Below are 22707 nucleotides of genomic sequence, written 5' to 3' on the forward strand. Positions count from 1 at the left end.
ATTGGAAACAAAGTAAATGGCTCCTCTTGTTACTCTTCTTTTTTTGTTTGTTACTCTTCTTCAGCCTCCATTCTCTGTCTCATTTTCCTACTGCCTTTGAGACCATTCATGTGTATATGTTTATCGGTGGAAAAAATATAATTATTTTTATGTTGTTGAATTTATAATATTTTCCTTAATGGCTTGTCCTTTTCATGTCTTAAATACTGTATATAGTTATGCCAGGGGGTTATACACATTCCTACACATTCCTACCTGGATAATTGGAAAATCGCTCACTTTTTTATCAAGAATTTGCTTGTCAGTTAGCTCAGTCAGAGCAAGGTGTTATAACAGCAAGTAGCAAGGTCAAGGGTTTGGATCTCTGTACCAGCCAGTCACTTAAAAAAAAAAAATTTGAGTGACAATAACATTATGGGAACAATCTTGAAACAGCTCCTATTTCTTTTTTTTTTTTTTTTTTTTTTGGCAGCTGGACACTGAACCTTGAACTTTGGTGTTATCAGCACTGTGTTTTAACCAACTACACTAAGCAGCCAGCCCTTATTTCTTAAAGTATAAACGAGTTGCAGAATTTTAATTGTTACAAGTAACAGATTACTTGTGATACATTTTGCAACTATGGGGTTACATCTTTGGGGAATCATTGGAGGGCAATTTTCAGTCTCTATCAAAATTACAAATGCATATATTCCATGGCCCAGATCTCCTATGTCTGAGAATTTTTACTACAGTATTGTCTGCACACATGTGCTGTACTATTTGTAAATGTAGTATTGTATTTATATTGCAGAAGGCTGGAAACAACCCAAATGTCCATCAATAGGGGACTGAGAAAGCAAATTATAGTATGTCCACACAAGGACTACACAGCAGTAAATACTAGATGGAAGTATAATAAAACAAACTAGGGGCTGGCCTGGTTAGAGTGTGGTGTTGTAACACCAAGGTCAAGGGCTTGGGTCCCCATATAGGCCAACAGGCCAACTACCAAAAGAATAAATAAATAAGCAAACAAATTAATAGATAAAACAAAATAATAAGGAAGTTATTTTTATACCATTGTATAAAAGTTAGAATATCTAAAATGTGTTGTTTAGTGAAAAAAGTAAGGTGGAGAATAACATAAATAAGTGCTTCCTTTTGTGTAAAAATGTCAAAATAAGAACCTACATTCAGTACCAGCCAGCCCCTACATTCAAATTTGCTTATATACACTTAAAGAAATCTTGAAAGGATTCATAAGAAAGTAAGAGTAGTGGAGGCTGGCCGTGGCTCACTCGGTAGAGTGCGGTGCTGATAACACCAAGGCCACGGGTTCGGATCCTATATAGGGATGGCCGGTTTGCTCACTGGCTGAGCGTGGTGCTGACAACACCAAGCCAAGGGTTGAGATCCCCTTACCGGTCATCTTTAAAAAAAAAAAAGAAAAGAAAAAAAAAAGAAAGTAAGAGTAGTTGTTACCAATGGAAACTGGATCAATGAAGGACAAGAATTTGAGAGAGACTTGTTTGTTTTGGTGGCTGGCCAGTACAGAGATCTGAACGCTTGATGAGGGAGATTTTCTATTGTACACCTTTTATATAATTTCTGGTACTTGAATCATGTGACAGCATTAACTATTTAAATTACAAAATGTTTCGAGAGGGAAAGTTAAGTGGAGTATCTGGAGATTCAGAGACTGTTTATTTAAATAATTTCTTTTTTTTTTTTTTTTTTTTTTTTTGTCGTTTTTTCGTTACCGGCACTCAGCCAGTGAGTGCACCGGTCAGTCCTATATAGGATCCGAACCCGCGGCGGAAGCGTCGCCGCGCTGCCAGCGCAGCACTCTACCAAGTGCGCCACGGGCTCGGCCCTAAATAACTTCTTTTATAACTTTCCATTCCCTTAATCCTTGGGGCTAAAATCCTCTCCCTTTCTCTTTATCTCTGGGCTGGCAGGAGTTTCAACCCACAAGAAACATTTGATAGTATGCATAAATTAGAGTGAACAGTACTAGGTACTGGGGCTCCCAAGGGACAAAGGAGAACAGGACATAGTCCTTGCCCTTGAAGTTGTCCAGGTGGATTTTGTCTTTTCAGTGGCTAGGACAAGAATAAAAAATGTTTTCTCCTTTCTACTTCTTCCTCCCTCTTTATAATCTTGCAAAATTCTAGAAATATATTGGAATTCCTACTTAATTCTCCTCCCCCTCACTCGGAGAGCAGTTAAGGCCTGGGGAGCTAAGGAACTTTCCATCAAGCCCAGACTGGAGAGACCTTACGCGAGGGCCAAGACTCAACTTGCTTCCTCTGAGCCCCTGGAGCCTTGTTGAGGTTCTTAGACCACTCAGATGCTACTGTGACTGTGGTTTCCGGCTTCCTGAGTTCTCACACTCAGCTTGGTGCTGCAGAGATCACACCCAAGTTCTTGCTTTGGGGACTGACATACTCAAGCTTAGTGATATTCAGTACATGGGGTCTGTGAGAGCTATGAGGCTTGCTTTTCTTTTTTACTTTTATTTTTTTTAAAGATGACCGGTAAGGGGATCTCAACCCTTGGCTTGGTGTTGTCAGCACCACGCTCAGCCAGTGAGCAAACCAGCCATCCCTATATAGGATCCGAACCCGTGGCCTTGGTGTTATCAGCACCGCACTCTACCGAGTGAGCCACGGGCCGGCCCTTGCTTTTCTTTTTTAGTTTCCCACTTTTGGGGCTGGCTGGTTAGCTCAGTTGGTTAGAGCACAGTGTTACAACACCAAGGTCAAGGGTTTGGATCCCCGTACTGGCCAGCCACCAAAAAATAAAACTAAACAAAATATAGTTTTTCCCTTTTCCCTTGACAGACTCATTGTAAATGCCTTGGGATTGCATAAGGACAGATTATGAAGGCTTGCTGGGTAGAGGCTGAGAAAGATCAGTTTCCTAATTGAATATCCTATCATATGTTAGGTCTTTAATTCTGCTTTCCTTTAGCTAGGGATATTTTGAATATGCTGGATCTATTAAGAAAGCAATCAGAAAAGCATTTGTATAGAACTTTGCAGTTTATAATACATTTTCTCATATATTATTTAACTTAAATGTGACAATTCTGTGAGTGAGGGTAGATATCATCCCATTGAATGAAAAAGAAAAAGAATATTGAATAAAAATGATGCTTAAGGAGGGTAAGGACTCTTCCATACAAGTTTGAATACTTCTTGTGCTATTGTATACCTTGTATGTATGCAGGGTTTCATTGAGGAGCTGTCATTTTATGGACTTGGGACCACACTTCTGAAATAGTTGGATACTTATTAGGTGAGATTTTACTCTCCGGAGTTGAGGCTGCTATTCATTCATTCACTCATTCACAACTATCAGGGGTTTTTTTAGTTTTGTTTTTTTGTTTTTTTCTTGGTGGCTGGCCAGTATGGGATCTGAACCCTTGACCTTGATGTTATAACACTGTATTCTAATCAACTGAGCTAACCAGTTAGCCCCACAACTATTAGTTGAATACCTTCCTAATACAAAGAAAGGCTCTCCCTGAGAAAGAATTGGGAAGTTGGGACCATTCTGAGGAGGATCTTAAGGTAGAAGGTAGATGCTGTAAGGAGGCAGCGGTAAGACCTGGGCTTTAGATCAGAACTTTGTAAACTGAAGCTCTCTGGCTAGCCAGAGAGCTGGGCTCTTCTCAATGCCCAGTTCAGAAGAAGCTGGAAAGTCAGGTTTTTTCAAACTTTTTAATCAGAAAGAGCTTAGTTCTCAAGGTACTTTATTCATATCTCTATCAGGTTATTTTTGCCTGGTTGTAGTCAGTCTCCTCCCTCATCACTCCTCCTCCCCTACCATTTGGAGGAATACCCTTAGGGGCAGATCATTCCTCTCTTCTTTCTTTGGCAGGCTGGCTCATTCATGTGACCTGAGATTGGCCAATCAACAGTGGCTGCTGACCAAGACTTTGCCTCTTGAGTGAGTGACTCAAAGACAAAGGGATATAGGATTGAATCCCAGCTGTGGTATTCACTGCTGCCAGCAGCAGCAGCTACCGCTTCTCAGTGGAGCTGTCCTTGTGCCTGCTTGTTTTCCAAGCCTGCCATCTCTGTTGCTGCTTATTTCTGTTTGCTTGAACTTGCAACCGTGTCAGTGTTTAAACTTGTAACAAACACAATTTTTTTAAACTTACAAATTGTGATAATTTACCAGACTGTGAACTCTTTGAGAGCAGGGTCAAAATCTCATTGTGTTCTGTGTCTTTGGTGCCCAGCTCAACCCTGACTCAATATATTCAGGTTGAATAAGTTAAGAAACATGTTATATATATATATATATGTATGTATGTATGTATGTATGTATGTATGTATGTGTGTATATATATATATATATGTATGTATGTGTATATATATGTATATATTTTTAAAAGATGACCGGTAACGGGATCTTAACCCTTGACTTGGTGTTGTCAGCACCATGCTCACCCAGTGAGCTAACCGGCCATCCCTATATGGGATCCGAACCCGTGGCCTTGGGGTTATCAGCACCACACTCTCCCGAGTGAGCCACGGGCCGGCCCCAAACATGTTATATTTGCATGGGGCTACAGAGTCTGGGATTCTAGGATTGTGGTTGTGGGGCAAAAACTTCTCTACATGTTACAACCACCACTAACATCTGAGCAATTTCATGTTAATAAACATAAATCCAGAAGATCATGGGAAGGTCCTTTCTTCCTGTTTTTGAGCACTTGACTAAGTCATTCTGGTCCTCAGGTTGTTGATTTTTTTTTTTTTTTTTAAGATGACTGGTAAGGGGATCTTAACCTTTGACTTGGTGTTGTCAGCTAACCGGCCATCCCTATATAGGGATCTGAACCCATGGCCTTGGTGTTATCAGCACCACACTCTCCCAAGTGAGCCACGGGCTGGCCCTGATTATTATCATTTTTTTTTTTTTTAAAGATGACCGGTAAGGGGATCTTAACCCTTGACTTGGTGTTGTCAGCACCACGCTCACCCAGTGAGCAACCGGCCATCCCTATATGGGATCCGAACCCGTGGCCTTGGTGTTATCAGCACCACACTCTCCCGAGTGAGCCACGGGCCGGCCCTATTATCATTTTTTTAATGTGTGGAATACTTCATGAATTTGCTTGTTATCCTTGTGCAGGGACTATGCTAATCTTCTCTATATCTGTACTACCCAGGCCAGCACAGTTGAAGTTTTTGTTGCTCGTTCCCTGGTACCTCTAAGGGCTGTCCTCTGCCCTGACTACCCCAGCTGAGGAAATGTTCTCTTTAGTCTCCAGCCCTGATTTGAAAAGCACCTCTCCCATGGACTCAGGTCATACATAATAATCTGCTATTTTTTTTTCTAGTACCGTTTTCTTTCCTTCTATTCCTTCCACAAATAAACATTGAGCATTTTCCAGGTTCTGACAGTTCAGTAGTGAACAAAGTAGTTCCTAACATGGGAAATAGACGAATACAACCAAGAGAACAAACAAATAAAATAATTACAAACTATGTAAACTGCTCTTTTTGAAATGAACAGTGATGGGGGCTAGCTGGTTAGCTCACTTGGTTAGAGAATGGTGTTAATAATGCCAAGATCAAGGGTTCGTGCTGGCCAGCTGCCAAAAAAACCAAAAACCGAAAAACAAAAAAACCCAAACCCAAAACCAACCAACCAACGAAACAAACAAACAAAAAACTGAACAAGGAAATGAACAGTGATAAAGTAGAGAGTAATTGCTATGGGGGAGGCGTGTGATCTAGTGGAGCACTTCTAGATAATGTGGTCAAAGAAAATTTCACTGAGATGACAAACTGAGACAATTCATGATGAAGAGTCAGTCTTGCAAATAGCAACAGCCAGTTCAATGGCCCAGAGGCTTAATGAGCTTGGAAAGAATCATAGAAACTGACAGAAAGTCAGCGTGGCCAGATGAGCAAGGGGGACGGATGCAGATGGAGAGATTGGTAAGTTGTTTTAAAAGACATGATTAGATTTACATTGTAAGAAGTGCAATCTGGCTGCCCTGTCTTTCCAATGTAAAATAAAGTCGTTATTGACCCCATACATAACAAATGTTTAGCGTTTCTTTATGGAACTTGCCAAGTTCCATTGGTAAAACATCTCAGACTTCTCTGGGGTAACTCCAACTTCGACTTGGTCCCCAGAAACAAAATACAGCTTCTTTTTCTCAGCAGCAATTGGAATCCTTTCCTAAGAGTTAATGACACGAATTGGAGGAGGGATAAGTGCAAAGTCCTTGAAGTGAGAAGGAACTTTGAGTACTTGAAAGACGCTGAGAACGCGGGGGAGCTGGATGGTTTGAGGATGGGAAAAAGGCTGGTTAAGGCCAGACTTTGAAGTGTCTGGGAGGTACTCTAGGTGAAGATTTAGATCTTAATCCGGAGAAGACAGGCAAACTGGCTTTGAGCAGAGGATGGTGTTTTGAAAAGTTCTCACTGTCTGTGTGCGAAGAATGGGTTGGAATGGGGTGGAGACTAAGATTAAGGGGGTGCAGACCACCATCATTTTAGAGAGAGTTGATGATCGCCTAGACCGTGTGGTGGCAGTGGGATGGACAGAAGTGGGGGGCTTCGCGATGCATTTAGGAGGCAAAATTAACAGGTATTAATAGTGTTCAGTTCTGGGCTTCGCATGATCTCAGTGGTTACGGGTGAGTGGGAACTTCGTGTTCCTGATGGAAGGCGAACTTGGTTCCCGCGCGTCAGGGCGGTGGGCGTGGCCTGAGTGAGCCGTCGCCACGGTGATAGGGCAGGGCGGGGCGGGGCAGCTGGGGCGCTGCGTCACTCGGTGGTGGCGATGGTGCGTGTGTGTAGGGGGTGGGGGATACGCTGGGCGCGTCCCGGGGGTCACGTGGTGCGCAGCACGCAGAGTCCTTCTGTCGGTTGGTCCTGGAGCGGCGCAGCCGGAGCGGGGCCGTGAGGTGAGCTCGCGGCGAGGCGCGGCAAGGCGAAGCAGGCTGGCCGGGGCTGGGCCGGGTCGGTTCGGGCTGGGCCCACGCCATGCGCGGGCTGTGCGGGCGGGGACGGTGACGGACGCCACCGCTGCTCAGGTCCCCTCCCCGGCTCCCCGCCTGGCCCCGCTCGCCCAGCCCTGAGGGAGGCCCGGGGACCGCTGCTGAGAGCGTGGCGGGCGTGCGAGCGGCGCCCAATCCCCGGGGCCTCCCGCGGGAGTGACGGCGGCCGCGGCCAATCAGCACCGCCCGAGGGGGCTGGGCCGCGGGGTGCGGGCCCGGGGCGCGGAGCGGGCCGTGTTGGGGGTGGGGGCATAAACGCTAGGGCCGGAGCTAGAGCTGTGTGGCCCCCAGGAACCCCATCACCAGCTCCCGCCGTTGCCTTGTGCTTTGGGAGTGCATTTTCTTTTATTGGCTCTTTTATCCTATTCTGGGGATCACACTTCTTTCTCAAGACCTCGAATATGGGAGTACCCTTTCTCTATAGTTTTTTAAAATTTGAGCGGCGCATCCCCTTTCTTCAGCTCCAATCCTAAGATTTTATCTCAATTTCTAAAGCCCACCAGAATTGATGGTGTATCCCCTTTCCCTAGCCCTCCCCCAAACTGGGAGCACACTCCCTTTCCCAAGCCTCCAATCTGAGTATGCTCTCCCTCCCTTAAATCTGAGGTTCAGTAACCAAAGTTTTGGAATACTTTCTTATATCCCCACAACTCCAAGGAAGAATCCCCTTTTACAGGCTCCAAATCCTATAATGTGCTTTACAGAATTTTAAAAATTTCCACTAACTTTCCTCTGCCCTTCAAATCTGGGGGTGCACCTCATTTTCAGAGTCTATCGAAAATTCTGAAGTTTACGGGCGCATATTCCGGTTTCACAAATAAAGGATTCACTGCCTTTTCCAGTTACTGTATTCTAAGTTGCACTCTTTTCATAAGTTTCCTGAATCGAACTACCTTCGAAATGTGGGGGGACACTCATTTTCATATCTGAGAGTGTATTTGTTTCCTGTGGCCCCCAAATGTACGAAGTGCACCCCTTTTAGTTACACAGTTCTTGGGGTACAGCCACCTTCTGGAAGCTTCTTAAATCTGGAGGGCACACCTTTTTCCTAAACTCTTTAATTCTCAGGTGGTGGGTGGGTGGTCCATGGTAGCATGCCTTCTTACCCTTTTTAGCTTTTCTGCCATCCAAGATATTTTCATTCCTTGGTTTCCTTCCCTCTTTGGAACCAAATTCCCCTTTAGGCGCTCTCCCACTCTGGTCAGTGCACCCATTTCCTCTTCCTCTGGTGAGTGTGTATCAGCACGGCACTTTCTCTCTGCTTCTGTGGCCTGTTTTCTGAGCATACATCCTATAGTCACACCACCTGAATGCCCCCCACACCCCCAGGAGAGGGGGGCCTTTTACATGTCTGCTTTATCTTTTATCTTTTCTTTCACCAACAAGAATTCCTCTCTTGGCTTGCCCTATCCCCAGACGTTTTTCTGGTTTCTGACTCCCTTTGTACATTTTTCTGTTTGCCGAGTGGCTATAGAGATTTCTCCCTTTCTCATACTCTAGTTTCTCTTCCAATCGTAAAGAGATCTCTACCTTTCTTCCCCCCTCCTCAAGTCCAGGACTGCCTGGCCCCCCAGCACGGGATTCAGACTGGTTTGGAATTACCTGCATTTCTTTGGTTATTCAGAGGACTCCAAATCCTTCTGGTGGTTTGCTTCCTATAAGATTCTGGTTAAGTGGGTACTGTTTTCTCCTTTGCTTTATCTTGTACTGGGGGAAAAACCCCCTCAAGAGATTTTTCTAGTATGCTTCTAGCCCATAAGTGCCTTCCCTACATTTGCTTTATTTCCTTTTATCAAGAAAAGAGGGGGAAAGCCCGTGGCGCTCACTTGGGAGAGTGTGGTGCTGATAACACCAAGGCCACGGGTTCGGATCCCTATATAGGGATGGCTGGTTGCTCGGTGGGGAGAGCATGGTGCTGACTACACAAAGTCAAGAGTTAAGATCCCCTTATCGGCCGTCTTTACAAAAAAAAAAAAAAAAAAAAAAGAAAAGAGGTCATTTGGAGGAATCCCTTTGACACTCTTTTTGTTCTTATTCCTGGGGTTCAGATGGGAGGTTGGATGTTTATCTCCCCATCATACACTCACATATCTGCCATTCCTTGCCCCCAACCCCCACTTTATCTCTCTCTCTCTCTCTCTCTCTCTCTCTTTTTTTTTGGTGGCTGGTGGGTCAGGGGCTCTGAACTCTTGACCTTGACCTTGACGGTGTAACAGGGTGCTCTAAACTGGCTGAGCTAACTGGCCAGCTGCCAACCCCCACTTTAAAATCTGCAAATATCTGGGACCTCAGTAGGTTCTTTTTTAGTATTTCCCTCTGCCTTTCCAGATCTTATTCAGGGCTTCTCAGCTTGAACCCCTAAACAGATTAATTTCTCCACAGCTGGAATCCCAAGTGCTTAGGGGATAATGACACCTCTGACTTTTCGCTCTCTTGGGGAAGCACTTGAGTGTACAGCTGCATGAGGCCTCAGTGGGGGAGAGGTTTGGGTCTGAAAAGGTACACCAGAAGGACAAGGCAGAAAAATACTGCATTTTCAGGACTAAATCCTCCTTTGGAGACTGGATGTTTGCTAAGCACCTGCTTCTTAGGGAGGCTGGGGATTTAGTGATACTCCCAGGAACCTGTACGAATTAACGGAGCTTGTGAAGAAGTGCTCTGAACTCAGTGTTGGAACTTGAATAGAATTAACTGTTGTATTTTCCGAACAACTAAGTTTTATATTTCATATGTATGAAAGTCCTAGAACAAAGTTGTGTTATTTCAGGAAGTGAAATTCATCTCACATTTAGATCATGTTATCATTAGTAAGTACCAAGTTTATTAAAAAGAATTGAAGGTCTATTTGAGCAGTACCTAATAAAATATGGTATACTGAAAGTGAATAGGTACCTTGTCTCTTTATTTAGCTGTTTGATACTTTATCTGTATACTGCTGTACAGTTCACCCTTAAAGTATTCTACACGAGTGCTTCCCAAACTTGAACGTACAAACAAATCACCTGAGGATCTTGTTAAAATGCTGGTTCTGATTTGGCAGGTCCAGGGTGGGGCCTGAGTGTCTGCATTTCTAACTGGCAGGTGATGCTAATGTTACTAAACTTCACTTTTAGTAGTGAAGTTCCATACAAAAAACCCAAGATTTCTCTGAGAAAATAAGATGGTGGTGTTTAGTCTTGTGCTGGGATATTGTTTTCCATTTTCCCTTTATCCAGACACACATCCCTTAAAGTTTGCACAAGGCCATCATCTTCTACTGAGAACTATTAATTATACTCAATTACAGTTATTCTAGCATTTAGCCTTTTGAATCATAGCCAAAACTTCTCCTGGAGTTTGTTTTGGTGTATATTGTCAAATTTAAATGCTTAAATATTCTTGCTTAAATGTCAGCATACTTCTTGACATAGAATCATTCTAGTAAACACTTCATAGCCAGCTCGTCTTTCTGGTTACTCACTGTCATCCTACAATGAGTAGGGAGACTGAGATACCCCAAATCTGGCAGGGTCACAGGGGTTGGAATTTACAAGGAGTGCTTCCTGGTTTTCTGGGTTCTGGAAATGAGACTGGAGAATGCCAGGGTAAAGGTAGTTGCCTGGACCTTGAATGGAAGCTGCTGGCTTGTCTCTAAGTAGGTGCTGCATGGAGGCAAATGCTGGTGAGAGGACATTCTTTGATGGGGAACATGGCTTATGATGCCCTCCCCCCATTAGTACCTATATGTCTCATTAATTCTAAATCTTAGTGGGTTTTTCCTTTCTAAATGTCTTAGGTCATCTGTACCCATTTCCCTGGCTGTCACCGCTCATGGCCCTTTTCCAACATGATACTAGTCTGGGCCCTAATCAGGATAAACCTGAATGACGACTATTTTGTGTCCCCAGTCCTCCCCCTATCTCTTATGCCTCATTTGAATGTGAGATCCTCTTCAGTAACAGATTTGATCTGGATTGGGCTCTAGTCCCAGTTCGTCCACTCATTGTGAGACCTCAGGCAAGTCACAATGCTACTGGTTCTTGTTCTCCCCATTTGTAAAGTGAGGGGCCAATTATCTTCAAGGTGTACCCTGCTCTGAGTCTTTGTCATACCTTGCTTTTAAACCCAGTTGTCTGTGGGAGCTTGTGGCAGATCTGATTTCCTTCATGTGCTCCATTGGGCAGTCTGCCAGTCATTCCCTTGTCCAAGTGACTTCTGCCACTGTCTCTTTTCTAGCTGAGGCAGCCAGCTTATCCTCACGCCCAACATTCTGCCTCCATGTCCTCTGCCAGTTCCATGCAGTATTTCATTCAAAACTGCCTAAAATTCTCAAAGGTCTTCCTCGAGTTCTCCATTCAATGTTAGCTACTAACCTTCATTACTAAGAGGAGGGCTGTATTTTATATACAGCCATATTTTCTTGTAAGCACTGTTATCTGATGTATATTAAAAAAATGTTTTCCCCTCCACCACACCCAGCTTTTTTACTTTGAATTAGCAGGGTAGGTAGCATGAAATTTAAAGGTGAAGCTGGTAGTTTGCTTTGGATGAGATTTGGGGAAAGTGAGATGAAATGCTTTTAAGCCCTTTCCCCCAAGATCTCACATATCTGTGGGAATCAGCTACCTGATACTTCTTCCTGGATTTTAAAGGTGCCTACACTCATCTGAAATTTGAAAGTGTATCCCAGCGCAAACAGCATTTAAAAATTATTTCCAAGTGCTCTTCTTCCTAGGAACACACAGCCACAAAACCCAGACAAGAAATTGCTTAGGACAATGATAAGAAGTCTAGCTTCAGATAACTTCACAAATGAGTAAAACTAACAGTTCTTTGAGAATGCCTGATTATTCTCAAAGGCAGTTGCCGATGGTGCCTGGAAATCAGGTCTCAGAGGTGTGTATAACCTCCTGACTTTTCTTCCTTCCTCATCTTCCTAGGAAGTAATATGAGGAGCATTTATTTATTTATTTATTTTGGCAGCTGGCCAGTATGGAATCCAAACCCTTGACCTTGGTGTTATAACACCACACTCTAACCAACTGAGCTAACCAGCCAGCCCTGTTTACATTTTTTTGATAAGCATTCTTTAAACCAAAATGTATGCTTAGTCAGTCTCCCTGATTAGATTGTAAGCTTGGAGAAAGGGAGGGTGCAATCATTGTCTTATCCATCTTTCTTAGCAACTGCTCCTTACAGGTTATTGGCTGACTAACCATGGGGTAACGTAATGAAAACTGGATCCCTGATTTGTAATAATAGTTGGACAATTTTGCTATATTTTGGTGTAAGTCTCTAGCTGTACCTTGCTTTCTTTGGCCAAATGGAATTAATGAGTGTGCAGAAATCCTGTAAAATTTTAGGAGCCTGTTATTAGTCACCAAGTGTAAATAGGGTGATTGTATGAAAAGGAGCTGGTGCTTGAATCAGTGAACTTTGGGGAAGGAAGGAAAGGAGGGTTCTGGGGAAAGATTTAAAATGAGATTTTTATTCGATGACAGTTTATCCCCTGTTAGGAACATACTCCTAGGATTTTAAAGGCCGACTCCTAGGTATGTTAGATGAGTATTTGGGAGCTCTGTCCTAGTAGAGACCCGATTTTCAAGAGATCTCTTTCCCATGTGGAAAAGGTCCATGGCTAGGTGCATTGACATGCCTTCTTTGCTTCTACAGGTGCACAGGCATTGGGATTTCTAGGTGCTGGAAACCTGGCCTGGAAATGTGGGCATTTTACAATAATGATAACTATAGCTAGCATTTTTGGAGCATTCTGTTGAATTTTATTGAATTCTTATAACTGATCTATTATCCTCTTCTGATGGAGGAGAAAACTGAGACTAACTTGTCCAAGGTCATTTAGCTAATAAGCAGAGCCTGGACTGGAGTCCAAGTTTCTTTGCTTCAAGTGCCAGTGCTCTTACATCCTCCTCTCTACAGCTGCCTTACTTTTTCCCCTAGAGATTTGAATAAGTCACTTTATTATGGTATCAAAACAGCCTGGAACCTAGATTGAGGCACTTTGCCACCCTCACCTCAGATTTCACTCTTTTTTTTTTTTTTAATAAAAGATGACCGGTAAGGGGATCTTAACCCTTGACTTGGTGTGGTCAGCACCACGCCCAGTGAGCGAACCGGCCATCCGTATATGGGATCCGAACCCGGGGCCTTGGTGTTATTAGCACCGCACTCTCCCGAGTGAGCCATGGGCTGGCCCTCAGATTTCACTCTTGACCCTGCAAATGTCCCTCAATTGTAGAAGCCCATTCCTCCCACCTCAGGCCACCTATCTGTGTCCCCCGCCCATTTTTTTTATTGTGGTAAGTTACACATAATATAGAATTTACCATCCTAACTATTTTTAAGAGTACAGTTCAGTGATATTAAATACATTTATAATGTTGTGCGACCATCACCACTATTCATCTCCAGAACTCTTTATCTTGTAAAACCAAAACTCTATATCCATTAAGCAAAATAACTCCCTATCTCCGCCTCCTCTCAGCCCGTGGCAACCACCACCAGTCTACCTTCTGTCACTGATTTTGACTACCTTTCTGCCTTTCTTGAGGCTCTTGGGCACAGTTGGTTTGGGCTGTTTGACTGTCCCCTAGCCCCATAGAATGGTGAATGCTGCCCAGTGTGCTTTGATGAGTATGAAATCGGTCATGCCACTGTGACCTATATGAGAGTTATATATCTGCAGTTCAGAAAGGCAAGAGAGTTAAAAAGGCTACCTTTCATGTCCAGGCTGCATGCTATATGGTGGTAAGGACCCAGGATTTGGAGGCAGATTGTCTGAGTTTGAGCTCTAGCATCTGCTCCGCTCTTGGGGCCACGTGCAACTTAGGCATGTGGCTTCAACCTCTTGGGACTCTCGTTGTGTTATGGACATTGGAGGCAGATTTCTCCATCATGGCAAGTTAGTTAACCTGTCTGGACCTCTGTTTCCTCACCCAGGTGTCATCATAACTGCCTCGCATTGATGTTTGCAAGTATTGGTAAATGTTATCCTTTCCCTCTAATTTCCTTGTCTGAAAAATGGGAATAAGAAAACCTAGTATATAGGGTTATCAAAGCTTGGTGATATATGAAGAGTATATGTTAACATTACTACTTCTGTTTTATTCCTCTCACAAAATGTTTGTAAAATCCCCCCATGGGCCTTGTTTGTTAGTTTGTGTTTCATTCATAACTGTATCTGTAAGAGATAAAGACTTAATTTTTTTTACCTCATTTTCACACACAAAAACTTAACAGTAATCCCTTAATATCAATAATGGTCAAGCATCCCAAAGGCCTTGTTTTTTGTTTTTTGGCAGCTGGCCGGTATGTCATAGGCCTTGTTTTTTCTTTTTTTTTTTTTTGTCTTTTTCGTGACCGGCACTCAGCCAGTGAGTGCACCGGCCATTCCCATATAGGATCCGAACCCGCGGTGGGAGCGTTACCACGCTCCCAGCGCCGCACTCTCCCGAGTGCGCCACGGGCTCAGCCCATAGGCCTTGTTTTTTTTTTTTTTTTGTCTTTTTGTCTTTTTTGTGACCGGCACTCAGCCAGTGAGTGCACCAGTCATTCCTATATAGGATCCGAACCCGCGGCGGGAGCGTTGCCGCGCTCCCAGCGCTGCACTCTCCCGAGTGAGCCACGGGCTAGGCCCTAGGCCTTGTTTTTAAAGGCAGTGTAAGTGTAGTGGGTTTTGAAGGAAGTCCTGCTTCTCAAATCCCAGCTCTTCTATTTTGCTGGGTAACCATGGGCAGGTTTTTTATTTACTCTCAGCCTTCTTTTCCTCTTTTGTAAAATGGGATAATACTGCCAACTTCTCTGCATTGTGGAAATGAGATATTTGTCAAGGATTTAGTATGTGGTAAAGAGTAAATGTTAGCCATTTCTTGGTATTAATGATAAAGGCTAGGAATAAAAGTTATTATTTAAGGAATAAGGGAATTAATAAATTGCCTGTTAAATAATTTATGTATCTAAAACTCCATAGGCAGTGAAAGGGTTGTAATTCAGGAAAATGTCTTTGGAGGCCCCATCGAGTAATATCTCCATCTCCAAATTGTTTTCTTTTGTAATACTTCATTTAAGAAACCCTATTAGAACAGCTTAGATGTGTTAAAAAAGACTCACCCACAGAAGGAACCCCACACAAAACCCACTCCAGAGCTATAGACTAGATTATCTATAGATTATAGATAGTTTTAGACTGGAGCCTTCAGTGACTGAAAAAACAGCTTTTCTTAGACCTCAGGGACAATATTGTGGTCTGTCTTCAGGTACCTCATTCCGTGTGTTTTGCTTTCCTCCAAGGAGTAATAACAATTTCTATACTTACCTGCGGATAGTAATTTTCAAAGAGTCTCTGCATGATTATCTTTTTTAATCCCTACGACGTTTGAAGTAGGTGGTAGTGGTCTCTTTGCTGTTTTGATTCCTATTTAGCCAGCGAGAAAGCTTAGGTTATCTCATTTAACAAGTGTCTGACCACTAGGTAAGGGCACTGCTTGTTAGATTCTGGAGATGTCTATGAAGAGTTCATCACCTCTTGGGAGACCAATAAGCAGCTTCAGTGTAGAGTGGTGAATGCTGTGGCCCAGAGTGCAGGTCAGGGTGCCATAGGGTCCCATGGGAGAATATAGGAGTGGGCTGCTGGCCCAGCAAGCCCTTCAGGGAGGTGCTGATGGCTGAGCCCAGTCCTGGAGGACCAGGCAGAGGAAGCAGCTTGTTTGTGCAAAGGTCCTGGAGGTCGGAACTGTAAGGAGTCTGGGTGTGGCAGGAGTGTGGTAACCTTGAGAATTTATTGTGTGCCAAGCTCTGTGCTAGGTAACTTTTGTCTTCACACCGCTCACGTGAAGATATGAAGTAGGTGCTGGTACTATTTCCATTTTACAGATGAGGAGCCTGAGGCTCAAGAGAGTAAATGACTTGTGCAGGGTGATCTGGAAAACGGTGGAGCTGGAATCCAAACCCAGGCAGTCTCACTCCAGAGTTCTGGCTCATTACCACTGTGTGCCACTGCCACCCTGCTAAGCTTGCTTGCTTCCTTACTTTTAGGCTCCCATTTTCAGGACTCCCATTTGGCTTGGTCATAATGGCTAACTCACTGAAGTGAGGGCCTTAATGCTGAACAGAGTACCTTGAACTTGGTTCTTCTTTTTTTTTTTTTTAAAGATGACCAGGGGCCGGCCCATGGCTCACTCGGGAGAGTGCGGTGCTGGTAACACCAAGGCCACGGGTTCGGATCTTAGATAAGGATGGCCGGTTCACTCACTGGCTGAGCATGGTGCTGACAGCACCAAGCAAAGGGTTAAGATCCCTTTACCGGTCATCTTTAAAAAAAAAAAAAAAAAAAGATGACGGGTAAGGGGATCTTAACCCTTGACTTGGTGTCAGCACCACACTCTCCTGAGTGAGCCACGGGCCGGGCCCTTGAACTTGGTTCTGTAGGGGAACCACTGAACTGTTTTAAAACTGAGGAGTCTTATGATTAGATTTACATTTTGGAAATATCACTGTAGTAGCAGTATGGAAAATTAGCAACAGTATAATAGCTGACTGGAGTCAATCTACCTTGGTTCAATTCCTTGTTCCAATACTTACTAGCTTTGTTATTTGGCAACTTACTTTCTTTTTTTTTTTTTTTTTTTTTTTTTAAAGATGACCGGTAAGGGGATCCTAACCCCCGACTTGGTGTTGTAAGCACCACGCTCAGCCAGTGAGCGAACTGGCCATCCGTATATGGGATCCGAACCCGGGGCCTTGGTGTTATCAGCACCGCACTCTCCCGAGTGAGCCACGGGCCGGCCCTGGCAACTTACTTTCTGAACCTCAGTTTTCTCATCTATAAAATGGGAAAAATAATAATCCTCATTATAAACCTATGAGGTAGATACTAAATGAGATGATGTATGCATGAAGTACTTAGAATAGTTCTGTTATAAAATAGGCATTCCAAAGATGTCAGCTCACTGGCCAGGCACCAAAAAACAAACAAAAACACACACACAAAAAAACAAACAAAAAAGATATCAGTTTTTAAGATAATATTGATTTGGGTCTGGGGAAGGTATGGCTAGAGGCTTGGAGTTCTGTTGAGAGCTGTTGTAGTAACTGGAATTGGAACTGATAGGGGTCTGAACTGGGCCACTGCTGGCAATGGGAGAGACCTAGAAGTTACTCTTACAAAATGGTGACTTAAGAGTGGGAGGTGAGGGAGGGAGAAGGGAGTAAGGACAATGCCTGTGTTTCTAGCTTGGCACATTGGCCAGTCTTGAGGCCTTAAACTGTGATGGGGAGAAAAGGAGAAGGAATTTGTAAGGGCAAGATGATTAGCTCAGTGAGGTTGAGTAATGTGCCAAAGGTTATATAGCAAATATGTTCTACAGGCAAGCCAGGCTCCAGGCCCTTGCCACCGCTTCTGGGAAGATCACTCAGTTAACTAACTCATTCTCAGTGATTTGGAATGAGTAAACTCAACCTGTGCTGTCTATCTGAATTTTAATTGTGAAAGGAAAAGCTTGGTTGTTATAGAAAGAATTTCAAGAATTTGGGAAGAGGGAAAGGGAATTTTTGAGGCCTGCTTCTTTTCTCTCTCTCTCTCCCTCCCTCCCTCCCTGTTTTCCCTCCCTCCCTCCCTCCCTGTTTTCCCTCCCTCCCTGTCTACATCTTGCCTTCCTTTCCTCCCCTCTTAAGGAAAAGGGACTAATTTAGCTCTTTTAGTGTGACCTGGGAAAGGTCCCTGCTTGAACCGGCTTGTCACTTCCTTAAGACTAAAGATGCATTCTTTCTGTTTGCTAGTATATTGAATACTGTTTAATATTTTGTAATATAAGCTGTAATCCTTTGTGTCTGATGTCCTTTTTGCTGGTATACCACCGTTACTATCACTGATACTGAATATTTAGTGTTTACTGTGCTAACCACTTGACAGCCATTATCTCACTTATTTCTCACAACAACTCCAGGAATAAGTGAGGTAGGGATTGTTGATCCCATTTATATATAGGCATGTGGAGACTCAGTGATTTTAGTCACTCAGCAACGAGTGGAGCCAGAATTGGCTAGAATCTAAGTCTAAAACCTGTATGTCCTCCCATCCCTAAGCAAATCCTTGTCTTCCTCCAAGTAGAGCTTTTGGTTGGCAAAGAGTCCCCTTGGAGGCTTTTTCCTGGTAGACCTGGGTTTCACTGGACCTGCTGATATTGTTTATGTTTCTCTGGGATAGCAGCATGGAGATTCTCCACCTCCTAAGCTTAGGTCTGTCTTGGGGAAAGCTTATTCCTGCTTGAGACTCTATGCCTTAGTGTGTTCCCTCTGCCTAGAATTCTCTTCCCCCAGATCTTCACATGGCTGTCTCCTTGTAGTTTAGGTCTCTGCTTAGACCTCAGCCCCTCAGAGAGTCCTTTCTAAGAGCCTTATGTAAAGTAGTCCTTCCATATCACTGGTTCACATTATGTTGTTTTTCTCCCACAGAACTTAAACTCTGTCAAATTATCTTCATGTGTGTTTATCTTGTTTCTTACCTGCCTTCTCCATTAGAGAATAGGGTTGGGGGTGTCTTGTCCTCCTGTTATCAATCTCTAGCCCCTGGTGCGTGGAGGTACTCAGTAAATATGAGGGTATTTCAAATAGTTTGTGGAAAGATTCGTATTATCTTTTTTTTTTTTTTTTTTTTGGCAGCTGGCTAGTATGGGGGTCCAAACCCTTAACCTTGGTGTTACAGCACTGCACTCTAACCAACTGAGCTAACCAACCACTGTATTATCTTTTAATTCTATCTTTCCACAAACTTTTCAAAATACCCTTGTATTTATTGAATGAAGGGGGCATAAAGATTTAAGTTGGTTTCACCTGAAGTGTCTTTCAATTGAAAGGAGTTGCACTGAGTTTGAAAGGCACCATAACCCTTCAGTGATTGGGTGAAGCCTGGTGGTAGGCACCATTAGGTTATCCAAAAGCCTATTCTGTAGTTTCTGTTGATTGGCGTTTTTTTCCTTAAAAGTCTCAGAGTTTATTTTATGTATTTATTTATTTTAATTTTTTTTTAAAAAGATGACTGGTAAGGGATCTTAACCCTTGACTGGGTGTTGTCAGCACCACGCTCTCCCAAGTGAGCTAACCGGCCATCCCTATATAGGGATCCAAACCTTTGGCTTTGGTGTTATCGGCACCACTCTCCCCAAGTGAGCCATGGGCCAGCCTTCCCAGAGTTTATTTTCCCCTCGTGCTGTCCCAGAGCTGACTCACTGAAAGGTCTGGTTCCATACCGACCTATCACTTTTATTTTTTTAGGTGGCTGGCTTGTATGGGGATCTGAACCCTTGACCTTGGCGTTATCAGCCCTGCGCTCAAACCAACTAAGCTAAAGGGCCAGCCCTCCAGTTTTAATCTTTATTGCTTTTGAACCCTCACTTCCTTCTCCCAGAGCACATTGGGATTGCTGAGGGCAAGACCTGCAGTTACCATGGTGACAGTACTCTTTCACCTCTCCCAGAATAAAACCCAGAGTCCTTGTCAGTATAACATTAACTGTAAATGTATTACGAATTTAGAAAATTCTTCCCTTTATCGAGTTCTTACTTTGTGCTTGATATTTTTTTTTTTTTTTTTTTTTTTAAAGATGACCGGTAAGGGGATCTTAACCCTTGACTTGGTGTTGTCAGCACCACGCTCACCCAGTGAGCTAACCGGCCATCCCTATACGGGATCCGAACCCATGGCCTTGGTGTTATCAGCACCACACTCTCCCGAGTGAGCCACGGGCTGGCCCTTGTGCTTGATATTTTAATAGTGGCTTTGCAAGCCTTTCTCACCTAATCCTCATTCACCAGGATAGGGGCCATTATCCCCACATAATAAGTGGAGAAAGAGAGCTCAAGGATGTAGCTCATTCACAAACTTTTTTTTTTTTTTTTTTTTTTTAAGATGACAGGTAAGGGGATCTGAACCCTTGGCCTTGGTGTTATCAGCATCACACTCTCCCACCTGAGCCATGGGCCGGCCCTTCATCAACAAACTTATGGTAGTGGTTAAGAATCTGAACTCTGAGCCTGGGTTCAAATGCTGGCTCAGCCCCTTACTCTGTGGATGTCCTAGGGGGTCAACTTTTTTTTGTTCCTCACCTTTACAATGGAGATGAATAATAGTACTGTCTTTACATCTGTAATTGTTGTAAGGATTAAATGAGTTACTATATTTAGGGTTAGTTATTATTATCATTATATATGTTTTTTATATGTCTTGTTAGTCTGCATAAGGGTATTTTATATCTAATTTCTTTTTTTTTTTTTTTTGTCTTTTTTTGTGACTGGTACTCAGCCAGTGAGTGCACCAGCCATTCCTATATAGGATCCGAACCCGCGGCGGGAGCGTCGCTGCGCTCCCAGCGCCGCACTATCCCGAGTGCACCACGGGCTCGGCCCTATATCTAATTTCTTTTTGTGGGGCTAGGTCACATCATTTTAGTAGCTTAGTAGCTTTATTTCATTTACTAGGCATCCGTCCTACTATACTGAGTTTTGTTTAAATATTCTCTTGTTCGTAAATGTGTGAACTATATCCAGTTTGCCCAGAATCATATGTGAAGAGCTATTGTTTTTTTCTCATTTTCACAAATGATTTATTTTTATCCTGGGCTGTATTCTTCTAATTGAAATGACTGAATTCAAGAGTATAAGCAGTTGGGCCGGCCCGTGGCTCACTCGGTAGAGTGCGGTGCTGATAACACCAAGGCCACGGGTTCGGATCCTATATAGGGATGGCCGGTTTGCTCACTGGCTGAGCGTGGTGCTGACAACACCAAGCCAAGGGTTGAGATCCCCTTACCGGTCATCTTTTTTAAAAAAAAAAAAAAAAAAAAAAAAAAAAAAAAGAAAAGAAAAAAAAGTATAAGCAGTTTTACAGTTTATTCCTTGCTTCTAGATGGAGATGTAAGAAGATGGCCACTGTCAGGGCCCCAGACAGTGTGCCAGTTTCCCCATCACTGGGCCAGTGTTAGGTTTTGTTCTTCCTGAAAAATTAAATATTTCTGCTTGTTACATAATGGTTCGATAATTCTGACACAATGTTTGGAATGCATCCAATTGTTTTATCTTCCTGTATTCAAATTATGTTTGTATCTAAAGGCGTGAATATAAGCATAGCAATGACTTTGGTAGGGGAAGGAGGAAGGGCCCTCAAGAAGTGGTTTTGAGAAGTGGTTTATCTACTTCTGGGAAAATCCTGTTACTTTTGATAAGAGGGATTACTCCTGCCCTGGAGGACCTCAAAACCTGCTGTCCCCTCTCCATCTCAGTTTCCTCTCTGCACCCCAGTGTCATTTCTGTACCACAGCAACATTACATTTACTCCTAATTATATCATGTGGTGGTTGTGAAGATCCAGTAAGATAGCATAAGAACTGAATTCTTGCACTTAAAAATTTTTCTTTCTTATCTATCTATCTATCTATCTATCTATCTATCTATCTATCTATCTATCTATCTATCTATCTATCTATCTATCTATCTATCTATCTAGGCAGCTGGCGGGTACAAGGATTGAACCCTGGTCCTTGGTGTTATCAGCACCACGCCCTAACCAATTGTGCTAACCAGCCAGCCCCCGAAAATTTCATATTTAAATAACATTTTTTAGGGCCGAGCCTGTGGTGCACTCAGGAGAGTGCAGCACTGGGAGCGCAGCGACGCTCCCGCCGGGGGTTCGGATCCTATATAGGAATGGCTGGTGCACTCACTGGCTGAGTACCGGTCACGAAAAAGACAAAATAAATAAATAACATTTAAAAAAAATATAAAGAAATATAAAGAAGTAATCCAAATTAAAATTACCACTTAGATAATCCCTGCTGACAATTAAAGAAAAAAAGACCAAGATCCAGTGCTCAATTCATGTACTGGCCAGCTGCTAAAAAATCCCCCCCCAAAGCAGAAACTCTCCAAAAAAAAAAAAAATCCAAAACCAAAAACAAACAAAAGGAGTAGTACATTCATAAGGTTAGAAAATACTAACAATATAGAATAGCAAAAAATGGAAAGTTAGATTTTCTTGCTGTGTTCCTGTCATTAAAGGAACTGCTTCAACAGTTTCTCAGTTCCTTCCAAGAAATAATTTTATGCATATGCTAGAATAGATCTATGTTTGTTTGTTTACATTAAAGGGATAAATAATACCATAGACATGCTTCTACATCATGTCTTTTTACTTGACAATATATATCTTGCAGATGGCTGCATCTGAACATATACAGATGGCCATTATTCCTTTTAATAGCTGTGCAGTATTCTGTTGTATAGATGAACCATAATTCATTTAATGAGGCCTTTTTTGATGGACGTTTTGGCTGCAGAAATTGCAAAGCTCTATTGATCATCGTTACAGATAATTTGGCAGACTTTGGGGAGTGTATCTCTATTAAAAGTTACTGGCCGTGGGATTGTTGAGTCAGAAAGTACGTGCATTTTTGTAGATAGTGCTATGTTGCCTTTAGAAAAGTGTTTGCAGTTTATACTTTTGGTAGAAGTGTGTAAGCATGCTCTTTTTTCCTCATTCCTGCTAACACTGCTTTTTTTTTTTTTTTTTTTTTTGCCAGTTTGAGAAGTGAAAAATTATTATTTTTTTCATTTCCCTTAATTTAGGGTGAGGTTATGTGGATATAATATCACGTTCTTATTAGACTTTCTTCCCCAAATAATCTGCTAGTTCTTACACTTTGCCCATTT

General features: G+C 42.9%; 1 protein-coding gene and 1 pseudogene across 3 annotated transcripts in view; one reads left to right on the plus strand and one right to left on the minus strand.

The window, feature by feature from the left end:
- Window positions 1-5085: 5085 nt before the first annotated feature.
- Window positions 5086-5163, minus strand: LOC134365560 (U6 spliceosomal RNA; annotated as a pseudogene).
- A 1679-nt stretch (window positions 5164-6842) lies between these two features.
- The window catches only part of PHF20 (PHD finger protein 20), a 148207-nt gene continuing 132342 nt past the window's right edge, over window positions 6843-22707 (plus strand). For 2 of the 3 annotated variants that reach the window (XM_063101036.1, XM_063101043.1), the window contains exon 1: window positions 6843-6919. The gene's annotated coding sequence lies outside the window, so the exon portion shown is untranslated. The other variant, XM_063101038.1, reaches the window with a different exon arrangement.

The sequence above is a fragment of the Cynocephalus volans genome, chromosome 1, assembly GCF_027409185.1.
Source record: "Cynocephalus volans isolate mCynVol1 chromosome 1, mCynVol1.pri, whole genome shotgun sequence".
NCBI lineage: Eukaryota > Metazoa > Chordata > Mammalia > Dermoptera > Cynocephalidae > Cynocephalus > Cynocephalus volans.